Source organism: Elgaria multicarinata, chromosome 4 (genome assembly GCF_023053635.1).
Source record: "Elgaria multicarinata webbii isolate HBS135686 ecotype San Diego chromosome 4, rElgMul1.1.pri, whole genome shotgun sequence".
NCBI lineage: Eukaryota > Metazoa > Chordata > Lepidosauria > Squamata > Anguidae > Elgaria > Elgaria multicarinata.
In genome coordinates, this window is record NC_086174.1 from 103,459,013 (window position 1) to 103,471,314 (window position 12,302).

Genomic DNA, 12,302 nt, shown 5'->3' on the forward strand with positions numbered 1-12,302 from the left:
TCTGCAAGCAGCACACCCATTGTTTCCCACTCATGCATGACAACCCATCAGTTTTTCAATTGATGGCTTGTTGAGACATGTGAACCAAGTTATTGTGTCCACAGCAGTGCCAGAAGTCCCCAAAATTGTGCAACATCATGTGGTGTGGAAAGAGTGGGTGCAGATACGTGTGATAAACAATTCAGATGTTTCCAGCTGCCTCACAACATCTCTGCCATAGTCAAGCGTTTTTGATGATTGTGACATTCTAAGAGTCCTCTACATGGCCCTGCCCCCTAGAGTTCTTTGGACATGTCCTTCAGCCTGGACTCTGAGTCCAGATGTCCCCTAATATTTCCCCAAATGTTTTGCTGTTATCACCTGTTGATTTAGAAAGCCCAGTAGGATTCTCCCTTTTATTTTCTTGCCCATGCAATTCAAAGCCAGCATGTAGGGTGAGATAGAACTTTAGAATCCCCCAGACCAAACCTCATTCATTCATTTAAATCCATATGCAGATTAATTGATAGAAAATAACTCTCCTCTTAACAGCTATCCTAACCACCAGCCGTTTACTTCATCCTTCCTCTCTCACACTGCCCTCACTGCCTTCAACTCCCTCTATTTCAACTCTCTCCATCTGCCACCCACAATTTCATCACATTCTCTTACTGTCAGTCATTCCTCTACTTATTTTTCTATTATAGTGGTGATAATAGCCTCAAGGTAATACACGTTTTTCCCATGGGTGAAATCCAATTCAGTTTTTTTGCTGACGGAATTGCTTCCATCAGTGGAACGGGGAGGGGGCAATTCCTTCTCCCTGCAAATCTGATGCAGTTGGCTGGGGACACTCTAGAGCAGATTTTGGGTGGCAAAAGGGTCTGCATGGGAAGGAAGTCCCATTGAGCAAGAACCTGGTTTATGCACCAGGGCAGTGCAACCTCTATTAGAAATTCACTTAGGAATGTAACTTTCAGTTGTTCTCTTTTTCTTCCTTTCTGTCTTTTGCTAAATACAGGGCCATTACACCTACTTTTCCTTAAAAGTATACCAAAAATATCATTTTGTCTCTCAAATAGGGTTAAACAGCATCCAAAACAATGCTACTCCTATTCCTAGATTCATATTTTCAACAAGGGATGGAGGCATGAAGAAAGAGGAGTTATTAACAAAGAGAGTAATGGACAAAACCAGCTCAGATGTCTGTTACTTAGTTTTGATAGACACAATTTTTTTAAAAAAACTAAAAACAAGAGCTGCATTGAACAATATTTTGTTGGGTATCATTAACTCAAACACTTACAGGAGAGTAACAAACATTTTAAAGAATTAAACAGAAAAAAACTATCAGCACCTTTGGCAAATTCTAGCACCAACACTTGCGTTCCTTTTCAAGTCCTAACTCATCCTAGCTTAAAAATTCACATTTGAGTGGAAGCCAAGCAGACACGAGACACAAAACTAATTTTAACCTAATATGAATTTATTTGGTGAGAAAACCAGAGGCCTGAAATATAAATTAGCTCCATACCTGAAGCTTTATCACACTTCATCTCTATTATGTTTCACCTCACATGAAGATCACAAGACACTCTCCAGTTTCATTCTGAATAATTACATGGCTTTTGTGTACTTATGAAATAGAACTACATGGAAATTTCAAAGTATATCTTGTGCATGCATATCCACGTTAGCTAGGAGACAATTTTTCTATCATTTTTATGTGCTTTCTGGAGTCAAGTTTCATAAATGTGCAATATGCTAGCTTTTTGACATATTTCATCCCCACCCACCCGGCTACCTGAATTTTCTCTGCTATTAGTACTTTGACTGCACTACTTTAATATTCGGTACAAAACTTAAGAGGACTAAACCCATTCCTGTTTTTAACTGCCGAGAGCAATCTGCAGCTCATCTCTTCAAGAAGATCACACTCCCCCTGACACGACACTGTAGTGTAAGGGTATTTTGGAATACACAGATACTGCATTTGAAGGACAAAAGGCTTGTCATTTGAGTACATGCTTAGAACAGGAAATGGAGGAAATCAAAACTTTTGGAATTTTCAAAAAATGATCATCAACCGTACAACATCTAAAGAGGTCATTTAACAGCGTTGTGAGGGAGTGGCACTGCACAAACCAAGCTACTACTGACAAAGCAGCAGATGCTGCAATTTCCACTTTATCAAAAACTGCTACTTTTGGTGTGGCTGTTAAATGCCTGCCAATATTGAATGGAGAATGAGAGGGACAATCTTCCAACACTTGGCCCAGAGACATAGAGGGCATGTCTAGACCAGGGGAGGGAGGGGGGAGGATCTCATAATATTCTGATTGCGCTTGCCCGCCATTTTCTTTTTTTACAGACAGATGAGCGCACATGCATTCCAACGAAAAGTGAGTTATATATTAAAAAAGCACCCGCTCCCCACCCCCAAAGGGCACGGAGCGCCTGAAGAGCTCTGTGCTCTATACCCAGTTCCCACCTCCTCGCGTTTACTCATGAGGAGGCAGGACAAAGCCAGGATGGGCGCCCACACCTCCCATGGTCTCGGGACAATCCCAAGACTGCGGGAAGAATTGAGCTAAAAGCCATCCCATTTATCCCAGGGAAATGGAGGGATCATACCTCCCTGCCCTCGGGATCCCCTGTGCCTGATCCTAGTGTAGACATGCCCAGAGTGAAGCAGTGGCAAGACACAGATGGACTACTAAAAATGCAAACTGTGAAATGCTAAATAACAACTAAAATTCTGTTTCGTAGTTCTGTGTTACATATTATAGTCATGTTTTACCACAAACAAGATTTCCTGTCTCTAAAAAATCTGAGTAATGTTTGATTGATTCCCATTCTTAAGACCTTTAATTTTATTACTATAAATACAACACTTTAATCAACCATGGAGAGTTTAAAATGAAGGGCGTTTTAAATATCTTCTGAAAATGTACATGATTACATAAGATTTCCCTGGCTTGTTATCAGGCTGCTTCTCAGTTTTAAGCGTTTCTTGTCATTGTTTCTTTTTATTTATTGATCTTTGTTACGGAGGTTGTAATGACTTATTAGTAGTGCATATTAACAGTGATTGGTAAAATATGTTTATATGAATGTAAACCACTTAGAGATTTTATTATGCTAAATGGTATGCAAGGATTATTAATAATGAATAATCAACCAATCAAAACACAAGTCAAGACACTGCACAAAGTGACTCTGACAAGGACCCTACTGGAATAACAATGAACAAGAAGTTTACATTTCAACATTGTCGTTGAAAAATATTTAGCTGCAATCTTGCTTAAAACCCATTGACCAACTTTGGATGATACAATAAACCATGGTTAACAAACCACAGGTTGTTTGTGAGTACACACTCACAATCAAGCACACTGGTTCACACCTGCCGACTTTTGCTTCCAATTAATAATCCAGGAGCACTCTGTTCCTGGATTGTTTTGTGACATTCAAACCAGGAACTCTGCTTTGTTTAGAGGTTAAAAAACCAGAATTAACCCAACAGTTGTTGGGTTAACTCTGAACTGTTTAACCCATAAACATTCCAAATTTTCAGAGCTCCGTCATCACAAAATGACTGAGGAATGGTTGGTGGGGGGCATTCCTGGGTCTCTTAAAAGCAAAAGTGGTGAGCGAGTATAAGGCAACGTGCTCGCTCCTGCATACACCCGTCAATTCTTGGGTTAAACAACCTAGGAATTGGTCATTCATATGAAACATGTCATTCACTTCAATAAGATTTAAGTAGCCTATTTGCACCCAGCATTGTACCCTTTGTCCTCATGGAAACCATCTACCATGTGAACAGATTCCTTTTAAGTTTTCAAAGGGTATCAAAAGCCTGGATGTAGAAAAACAATCTTTCAAACAACTCTACCACTAACAAATATGCTGAAACTGCCTTTATTCTTGTGAAAGACAAGGAGATGCAACACTAGATCTCCGCTCATTGCATCCATTGTTATTGTAATCTTTCATATGAGCCTATACAAACAGATATTTAAAAAATAATGGTGTACAGCCAATTTCAAGCAGAATGTATGTTTTTAATGTTTTCTCACATGTTACTTTGGGTAATGCTAATTATTATGCTAATTATTATGCTTTCCTATTTCCAATTTTAAAAGAGACAGGGAGCTTCATTGTTTATACAATTATGGAAATAGATCATATCTGTTTGAATTTTTATATGCTGAACTAACAAGGTGTTATACTTTGGAAATGGGGTATTGACATTCCCTCACCTAAAACAGCAGTAACTCTTAAAACAGTAACTTTCTGCCAAAGTTTCCACTTCCTGACAGAAACTTTCCGATTCAGTTGTTAATTTCATTTGCTTATAACAAGGGATGGACAGATTTTGTAAAATCTGTTCTGTTTGCATTTTGCAGCTTGGCAGGTACCTTACGTTCCATCATCCACCTCATTGGCAGAATCATATATTTTGCAAATTCCTGAATTTGTGCAAATTCACACTTGCATGAAATCACTAATTCCCGCCAAAATGCATAAATCCCACCCAAATTGCACATTCTCATGCTTTAGCTCATGGGGGAAATGCACATTTTCGTCCAGTGGTTGGTGTTGTTTTGCATTGTACATGTTTTTCTAAGACTAAATTTGCATAAAATTCTGGAAAGTAAAAAAAAAAAAATTGTCTGCAAATTTGTGGAATCCGTGTGACTCTGGAAAAGTCGGTCCATTGCAGAACCTGTGGGTCGGATTCATAGAAATCCGAACTCATTGGATTCAGTTGTAGATCTCTACAACACCCCTACTCATAACTGACTTTGATCAATGTTTACTTATAGCAATCAGTCATTGATGTTACCCAGTTTCTCCAAGCATCCTGTATTTATATGCTGTATGTGTAAATAAACTAGAGAAGACAACAAGATGGACAGATTATTATGTTTGGCAACCCAGCAATATTTTTATCTTACTTTCCTGCTTGCGATAGGCATAGGGGTGTACATACAAAAATAATACAAATAAACAATCAGAATAGAAAATAATATCAAAGCAGTGTCAGACTAGCAGAGACAAATTAAACCAAATCAGGAAAACAAAGCAGAGTAATGGCCAAAGTATCTCATAGGATAGAGGGCAGGTTAATATAGGAGACCGGAGGAAGCAAATAGCCTGTGTTATTGGCATAACATTGGTAATATGTGCTCCCTATGGAGGTTTCCAATTAGACATCTCACCACAACGTTCTGTAGCTTCTGATCAATTTTCAAAGGTGGCCACCCCTTGTGGTATACAACAATAATCTAATCTAGATGATGCAAAGACATACATGATGGTGATTGGATCAGATTAAGGGCTGTGAAGTTTTTGGGATACCCCTTCTACCTCAAGAAGACTTTATTAAAAAGAAAAGGGGTCGTGTGCGCTCTATGGCGGTTTCCACAGTCTGGTTTAAATAAAAATATTAAGACCCATATCCACAAATACCTGAATGTTATACCAGATCTGATTCTTTATCCATCTAGTCCAGTACTCTCACTGGCAATGGCTTTTCAGAGGTTGTGTTCATAGAACACACTAACCCACCACAGGTTATCATGTTGTCTGAACACAGCACATTTTCAGCAGGGCAGGTTAATGTGTGGTTTATTAAAAAGCAGTGTAACTTGTTAACCATGCAGTGTAGTTTATTTTTCTTGAACAAACCACCCTGAGAACTCATGGCTTGTTGGGTTGTTCAAGGTGGTTAACAAGCCTCACTGCATGGCTAATGAGCAACCCCGTTGAAAACATGCTGCGTTCAGACAACTTGATAACACACCCTGCAGAAAATGCACTGTATTTAGATAATACAATAACCCACAGTTCAAGAACAATATACATTGGGTAGGTTAGTGTCTTGTGTGAACCCAGCCAATGTTTCAAGCAGATGGTCTTTTATGCAGCCTGCTATCCTTTCAACTGGACATGCAAAGAATTGAGCCTCCTCTTTCATGGATGCAAAGTATACACACTACCTCTGGCCTATGGTATACATTTTGGCAGTCTGAAACACTACTTCAAGTAAAATACATGAAGCAGGATTCCGTGTTCAAGGCGAATTTTAATTTACAACAAAGTCTACCTTCATTTTTATTTGTCCATTATGAGAACCAAGTTTTTCACCCAGTTCTTTTTCTAAAATTAAGATTATAATTGAAAGGCATGCAGTATGAAAAACAGTATTGAAAATTAAACTTAAAAGATTGTTTGGTGAGTAGGTTTTGGTTAATTTATCAAGTAAGAACATTTAAGACACAATCCTATGTGTGTTTAGACATAAGTAAGTCCTACAATTCCCAGCGTGACTGGCTGGAGAATGCTGGGTGTTGTAGGACTTTTTCCTGTCTGAACATGCATAGGATTGCACCTTTAACAAACTTCCTAACATCACGGAACCTACAAGTACACTGTTGTGTGTGTTTTAGTTGCATGTACAGATAGTGTACATATATAGTGGAAAGTACTTGCCAGTGCCTGAATATACAGTGAAAACCCCACCCGTGGGGGTAGTCACACATAATAACCTACATGTGGGATTAAAGTATCTGTTGTTTAGGAACACAGTAACATGAGAAGAGACTTCCCTTCAGAAGTTAAATCAATGACAGGTGATAGCAAAAGAGGAGAAAAGCAGCAGTGCTTAATTTTAAAAATGAAAGGTTTGGGCAGCTAATCTACCATGAAGCAATCAAGTGGAAGATACAGGATGCCAATAATTAATGGGAGACAGACATATGTGATCAATTAGGCAGAATCCCATCCAGAGGTTCTCCTGCGCAAGCAGCCACTGAATTGAACAGGAACTCATATCACACATATCAGGAGCTGCATAACTGCTTAGGGATATGATATTAAGTAGTATATAAGTATTACTAATAAATAAATAATTATTATCCATTTAAAGGAGGGTTACATGATAGTTTCTCAGATTGTGGCCCAGTGGAAGACTGGAGGGGGGTGGAGGGCAGCAGTGCCATTAGGAGAGTCCAAGCCAGTTTTGTACCAGCCCCAGATGGGACTCACCACTGCCAGGAAGCCCCATCACCTAACCCAGGGCTGAACTGAAGGTAGGGTGAGATCTGCTGTTAGATCTCTGGCCAATTTGCGGAAGATCAACAAGGGTTTCAACAGAATAAAGACGTCTCCCACTCTAAATTAAGCTGCTAAATGAAGACCAAGAGCGGATATTTGTTTGAGAGGACCCTAGACTCAAGTTCTGATACTGAACACAAAGGGAAACCTTTTCCTAAGTGTATGATGTCCCATCCCATTCCCTCTAATTTGCACCTGACCCCGGTTGGTGGATCTTCAATTTCTAGTAGTAGTAGTAGTAGAAATGATGATGATGATGATGATGCAGATACTGCAAGCTTGAACTCTGCCCACCCTGGTCTAACGGTGCTTATAAAGTAAGTCCCTACTTTCACATGGGCCAGCTGTGGAGGAAGCTCATGGTTAGAGTCCGTTTTGCCTTTATTGCCCCTCACATTAAAAAGACGCACTAAATTTGGGCATGTCCAAACACGGGGTTTTAGTTCTGGCTCAGATTAAAGCCCTGGAAGGTTCTCAGATTAGGAGGCGGTGTGGGAGGAAAAGACAATATTTACAGCGGCCAGATATTATACTACCGGGGTTGGGAGCGAAGGGGGTGGGGGAGAGAAAGAGAAAGCATCCTATAGGTAGCTTAATATATTCGCGGATTGTCCCCTCAGCAGTGCTACTTGTTTACAACAGCGTAGACAAAAGTGCAAGAGGTTGAGATTTGGCTGCAGAGAGCCCTCTTTTGCGTAGAGCGAGACGCTCGCTTCTCAATAAAATAATAAAGCAAGTCCTACCTTTTCACTTCGTTCCCAGGAAGCTCAGTCTACACCATCCCACTTCGGCATGCGAGGGGCTTGAGGACAGGGGGGACCTGTGTTCCTTGAGCTGCCCCCGCAGGAGCGCTCTGTTTGGTCTCTCCTTGCTCCACCCTCAGGAAGAGGGATTGTAAAGTTACTGCGAAATCTTTCTCCTACTCACTCCGCAGGTAACTTTGCTTTTGCTCCCTGGTGAGAGTGTTCCTTCGTAATCTGGTCCGGCTATGCCATCTAGCGGCCATATTTGGAAGCTGCAAAAGGGGGAGTCAACAGATTGGGATTGGGAAACGACATCCAGCGGCCATAATCCGGAACCACAAAGCAAATAGGATGGGTTAGGGAGAGGTCCCGACTAGTTCTGATTTCCTTCCCGGTTCGCTCGTGCATGGCTGCGATCCTAAATTCCTATTGAACATCATGGCACTTACTTCTGAGTAAGCATGTTCAGGATAGCACTGCATAACGTGTGAAGGGCAACACAAATGGTAAAAATGTAACCTTTTGAGAGCGAGCGCACAAATTCATTTTTTTAAAAATAGTACTATTCAGGCAGTAATTGCAATGGGACTTGAATATGTGAAATGGCCGTCACAGATCAAACACCGCAGTGGCAGCTTGCATACCACATGACATGCTACAATACCATTCACTATGGCACTCCATTCCTTTCTGTGCGGGCTATGTAAAGCAAGACTTACCAAGGCCCATCTGTTTTCAAGCACCTGCACTCAGTAATTGAAATATGATTTAGCATTTTAAAGGTGACAAACATCTGGACATGTGCAGAATAGATTTCTCTCTTCACCGACAAGTCATAGGACTCAACAAGTTGACAATCAACAAAATGGTCAGTACCTCTGTTTAACTGAAAGATATGTTGTGCGTTACCCACCAGATGACACGACAAGCAAAATAACGGATGATTGCGTGATTAATCAACTGTTGCTTATCCTGTTGTCTGAACCTGTCTGAAGTTTAGTTGAATATATGGGTAAATGCCAGTTCCAACTTCCGTTCCCAGTTGGTTTTGCAACATCTTTCCGTCTCTTGCTGCCTGCTTCCTCCAGTCATTGGATTGAATCCAAAGCTCCTTTGTTGGACAAAGTTTCTCTGCATCAAACATGTTCTCTCTTACTCCTCTACTTCCTCGTCTCATTATCCACTACCTAAATTGCTCCCTTTATATATCTATAAATTAACATATATAAATTTTATGTAACAAATACGCTCTTTTGTCCTCTTTTTTGGTGATGGGTAATCTACCTCACAGAGTGATTGTGAGGATAAAATGGAGAGGAGGAGGAGGAGGAGGATGTAAACTGCCTTGAAAAAGAGGGGGAAAGGTGGGATATAAATGTAAAAATAAATAAGATAAATAAAATAAAATGTTTGTCTATATGCAAACCAAAAATATGAAATCTTGCTCACACATAGCTCCAAGGTGGTGGTTGTGGTGATGATGATGATGATGATTTTAAAAAGCCTGAAAAGCTGACATTTTCAGCCAGAATGCAGGATATTAAGTTTACCTCAAAACAGAAGTCAATGCCCTCCACCTCAGAGTGAGCCAAATTGCATCTAGGCTGGAATGTTGGGTGGTGGCAATTCCATTGTCTCTTCACATACTTCAGTCAGACTGATAAGAGAGGCTTCTAGTATCAGCCAGGAGTGTGTGTCCAGGATTGCAAAATGCAAACTGACATCAGAGAGATCTATGGGCAGCAATATTTTTTGATGACTTTCAGAAATCATTACAACTCTTCTAGAAGGCAAGCAGCAAGGAGCTCCACCTAGTCACTGACTGCATAGAACATGCCCTGACATCCTGCTCCCCTCGCACTCGATACTCTCCAGGCTGGGATGCAAAGCTCTTCTACATTCCGCAGTGGCAGACTATGTGTTGACCCCATCTGGGATCAAGCCAGCACAGGCAGTGTAGATTATTTGCTATACTTTATGGATTTAATTGTGAACTGCCCAGAGAAACCTTGGCTATTGGGCAGTATAAAATGTAATAAATAAATGAACAAACTTAATGTATACTGTCACAACATGTACATTCTACTTTAAGCACATGGAGAGATAGATGATAGGATCAGATACAGATTGGAACATATGATTTGCCTTATAGCAGAATAATCAAAAGTGGAATCTAAGGATGGCAATCCTTAAAAATTCTAAACATTTTGAGTACCTATTATACTATATACAAGGCTTAATTAGAGTGAGGGCTCAGCAGAAGCTAACCCCCAACTTTATGTCCAAGGTCAAGACTCAGTATTGTGACAATAGTGACAAAGATTTATTTATTTATTTATTTATTTATTACATTTCTATACCGCCCAATAGCCGAAGCTCTCTGGGCGGTTCACAAAAATTAAAATCATAGTAAGACAATCAACAGGTTAAAAGCACAAATACACAATACAATATAAAAAGCACAACCAGAATAAAAACCACGCAGCAAAATTGATATAAAATTAAAATATAGAGTTAAAACAGTAAAATTTAAATTTAAGTTAAAATTAAGTGTTAAAATACTGGGAGAATAAAAAGGTCTTCAGCTGGCGACGAAAGGAGTACAGTGTAGGCGCCAGGCGGACCTCTCTGGGGAGCTCATTTCACAAGTGGGGTGCCACAGCGGAGAAAGCCCTCCTCCTAGTAGCCACCTGCTTCACTTCCTTCGGTCAGCTTATCCAGAGTGTTTAGCCTTCACAAGTATGGGATTATGGATCATAGGGCATGGATTCTAGGTATTTTGAGCTCTGAAACCTTTTTTTTTTTAAAAAAAATCAATTCACACTCATAAGTGTTCATGGAGATAATATGTATGTTTTGTATGGTTCTGTCCTATGCACATTTACTCAAAAGTAAATCACCCTGTGTTCAGGGGCCTTCACAGGTAAGTATATTTAGCATTGCAAGGTGTACAAAAAATAAAGTAATCCAAATTAATAAGGTTATCCCTAATGTAAAGAAAAACAAAACAATCTTTATATCACAACAATTTATTAAACCATGTAAAATACAGAATTAATAAAGGCACTTTGAAGTTCAAGGAGTATTGTACTTTTTAAATTTTTGTTGTGATATAAAGAAATGTGTATTTTCAACAGGAAGTTGCCTTAGATTGAGTCAGACCATTGGTCTATCTAGCCCAGTACTGTCAACACTGACTGGCAGCAGCTCGCTCGGGTTTCAGGCAGGTTTCCTTCCTAGGCTAGAGATGTCAGGGATCAAAACTGGGGACCTTCTGCCTGCAAAGCAGATGCTTTATCACTGAGCCACAGCCCCTCATCTGTTATTGCTTTAATTATTTTGGTGAACTCTTTTTGATACCTTGTGATACTGGGTTGACTTTCTCAGTTTCTCTACTCTGTTTATTTCGCATAGGATTGCAGCCATAACTGTGTATGGTTATAGTAAACCATGGATGCTAAGGTATCTAAATTTATCAAACAACGCAATCCTGTATATGTCTACTCAGAAGTGAGTTCCTCTGAGTTCAATAGGACTTAATTCTCGTTTAGGTGCATTGTCAGCCAAAAAATGAAATCTTACACACACTTGGGAGTATGTCCCATTGAACTCAGTGGAGGCTTATTTGAATAGACATGTACAGGATTGCACTGTCAACTTGAGTGTTTACAAGAAATTATTGATCAGCGTTATCTTTACTGACTCTGCCCCTTCCCCAGTATATTAAATTGTGTAACAGTTTTTTTTTAAAAAAAAAACTGCCTTTCATAGAATGCCCATATACAAAAGAGACATTGGAGTGTCATTTTGTAAGCGTGTTTATCCACAAGTCTTGCTGACTTCAGTGCGACTTACTCCCTAGTAAGTGTGTAAAAGGTGCAGCTGGATGACAGCTGCAGCGGATGTGTTTGTGAAATAATGGTTACCCACTAAACACAACAGGTGAGGGGAAGACCTGTACTTTTAGTATTGTCAGGGCCGGAGCTACCATTAGGCCAACTAGGCAGCCTGCGCAGACCTCAGAGGGGTGCAGTAAGGGACCCTTTAAGGGTCAGTTTTATACAAATTAGCTGTTTTAAGAAAAACCATAATAAAAGGAAAATATAATAGTTTAGAAACTCTTCTTAAACGGCTGAATCAAAGTTGGCAATTTTGGGTGTGTGTGCAAGTAGCTCGCCTTGCGTAGGGCGCAAAATAGTCTGGCGCTGGCCCCGAGTATTGTAAAAAAGCTACATCTGCCAATCATTAACGGGGGGGGGGGGTCGGGGAAAGAGATGTTTTTATGTTGTTTTTATTATTGCAGTTTTATTGTTTTACATTTTCACACCACCTTGATGGCTTTTTAGCAGGTAAGACGGTATATAAATGTTAATAAATAAATGAAGTTGCCAGAGCCCTTTCTTTTGTTGAATCTCGAAGCCTTTTGAGTATATGAAGAGTGCTTTTCCTTGACCA

General features: G+C 39.9%; 1 protein-coding gene across 1 annotated transcript in view; it reads right to left on the reverse strand.

The window, feature by feature from the left end:
• ANKRD6 (ankyrin repeat domain 6) overlaps positions 1-7,969 on the reverse strand; it is a 78,225-nt gene extending 70,256 nt beyond the window's left edge. The window contains exon 1 of the mRNA XM_063124881.1: positions 7,848-7,969. The gene's annotated coding sequence lies outside the window, so the exon portion shown is untranslated. The remainder of the gene's footprint in view (positions 1-7,847) is intronic.
• Positions 7,970-12,302: the final 4,333 nt, after the last annotated feature.